We start from the raw sequence: 2,707 nt of genomic DNA on the forward strand, positions 1-2,707 counted from the left end.
TAGGTACCATGGGTTTTATTGTAGAAATTTCTTTTCCGTAAATAAAGAGTGATATTTCTCAACAAAACTCTTCAAAGAACTCACTAAATCCGAAATCAATAGTTTAAACTAAATTTTCTAACTGTTATTCAACGATTTTAACGGTGTAACCGAATATTCTAATCATTTGTACTATAAGGAGACCCAATGACATAATTGTAGTTTAAACATTAATCTGAAAACCGAAATCTCAATGCAGGCAAGTTTAATTGTTTCTGTAATTTTGAAACACGATTATTCGAAAACCTCTGCACAAAAAGCAATAAAGTAATAATTAATGTAAAGAGGATTGAACGGCCTTTAAAACGATGTACCACTTCACTCCTCTTCGCATTTAAGATTCTAAGGGTGACATCTACCCGTCCTAGGGGGTTGAAACAAGGAGGCTAAAAATATTAACTTAGAGTATCCCCTTTACAAATACAATCGACGGGTCTCTCCGATTTTTTATATTTTCAACTGCACGAAAGATATTCAGAGTGGAAAGTTTTCAAATTGACACCTGGTATATTACATGAGACGTATTATTTTGTATAAGATGTATCCATTCTTATTTGTACATCAATTTATTTGTCATTACTGCCGCTGATCATCATAAATGTAGTTTTTACCTCTGATTTTCCAATGCTTCAAAAAAAAATTACTTTAGGGGATATTGTAGTAGCAATAACGATAGAACATAATCACCACGTGGCCGTTAGGTCCTGGATCCATTAACATGTTCTGACCCGTAAAGTAGTCATGCTGAATTAAAAGAAAAACTGCTCTTTTGCTCCATCAGAAATTTGAAAAGAACATAGATGATATCGAATACACCAGCCACAGAACCCGCAAGACAACCTTAAACCTGGCAAGCAGTAAACTTCCTATTGTAGCAGTATATGAAGAACAAGAGAGAGAACAAAAACAAGCAGTATAGCAAGATAAGCTGAACAAGATACAGAGGAACGAAAAACTCGTAATACTTGGAGACTTTAATGCGAGAGTGGGAAATAATAACATAGAGAATATCAAACAACGATTCAATGAAGAAATAATAAACCTCAACAAAAGTACACATGACAAATCACACAGGGTCAGCATTCAACAATAAATTACATAATAATCAACAGAGAAGTTGTACCGAAACMAATTCTGGACGTAAGAKCCGCGACATAGCCCAATATAGAGACAGATCATCAATTAGTGCTRGGCAAAATTTTAATCAAGATCCCATCAAACAAGAAGAAGACCCCCAAATATGCSAAAAAGTTAAACTCTTTAGAGAACTAAACTACRAAGTGRCTTTACAAAGAACTAGTAGAAGAWAAATTCAAGAAATCCATGAAAAAAAGAGGAAAATKAATACGAACTCTGGACAAAAATAGAATCGAACATATTAGGGGCTGCAAAAGAAAGTATAGGAGTTAGGAAAATTAACTTAAATGCAGCCGAAGTATCAAAGCCATCGTTTACTAACGAAATAAGAGATTTAGCGTACGAAAAAAGAATAGCTTATCCACAATATTGCAGCAGTAAGACGCCTAACAATTATGAGCAAGAARGATACAAAAAAYCACGTAAAATCTAAGTTAAGAAACCTGAAAACGAATATTGGAGACGATTTACCAAAGAGATGGAACACGGCCTTTATGGAAGCAAAGTGTGGAAAATGTTTAAAGGAAGAAAACAACCTATTAGTGAATATAACAACTTCAATAAAATAAAAGCAGAACAATGGACAGTTTACATCAAAGAACTCTAGAATGAGAGGAATAATGAATATGCAATAGACGGGCAAGAAGGAGAGAAAGAAGAAGAAGGCGACAGATAACAAATCATAGACATTATAAACGAAGAACTCAGGAATACAAGAAAATGAAAAAACAGAAAAGCCCCAGAACCTGATGACATACCCAATGAGCTCCTAAAATATGCAGGGGAAATAATAATTGAAAATATTGCTGCAGTTTTTCAGAAAATTTTAGATACCAAGCGAGTACCAAACCAATTCAAAACAAGCCTTACAATACCAATATATAAAAAGGGAATTAAGAAGAATCCTAGCAACTACCGAACGATCACCTTGCTTAACACAACTCTAACATTGCTCACGAAGATAGTCGCCAATAATATCACTAAATAATATACAATAAGTGAAGAACAACAAGGCTTCCGGCAAAATAGGTCAACAATAGATGCAATTTTCAGACAAGTTGTTGAGAAAGCAATTAAATATAATAATCCTTCTTGCTTCGTATACCTGACTAAAGCCTTTAATTGCGTTAGATTAGGAGATCTGCTAAAATTACATGAAGAAGAAAACTGGCCCGGCAGTTCAGTAGAGGTAATAAGAGACATGAACACAGGCAACAAAACTAAAATTAAAGTCAAGGATGAATTAACATCGGAAGTAGACATTAAATCTGGAATACGTCAGAGAGATACCCTAAGGCCACTATTATTCAATTAATCAACGGACAAAATTATAGAAAAAGCAGAAAAGGTAGGACGCGAAAATGAGCTTAGAAGAAAACAGCTAAAAACTATTTGTTATGAGGACGACGCAATTTTAATCTCGGATAATGAATATAATCTACAGCGCTCCTCTAAGGCATACCTCTAAATTCACGACAGAAACCTAAAATAAGCAGACATCAACATCTAATACAAAATCGCCCGTAGTAAC

The sequence above is a fragment of the Dendroctonus ponderosae genome, unplaced genomic scaffold, assembly GCF_020466585.1.
Source record: "Dendroctonus ponderosae isolate FM_Combo_2020 unplaced genomic scaffold, Dpon_F_20191213v2 Dpon_F_20191213_4, whole genome shotgun sequence".
Lineage (NCBI taxonomy): Eukaryota > Metazoa > Arthropoda > Insecta > Coleoptera > Curculionidae > Dendroctonus > Dendroctonus ponderosae.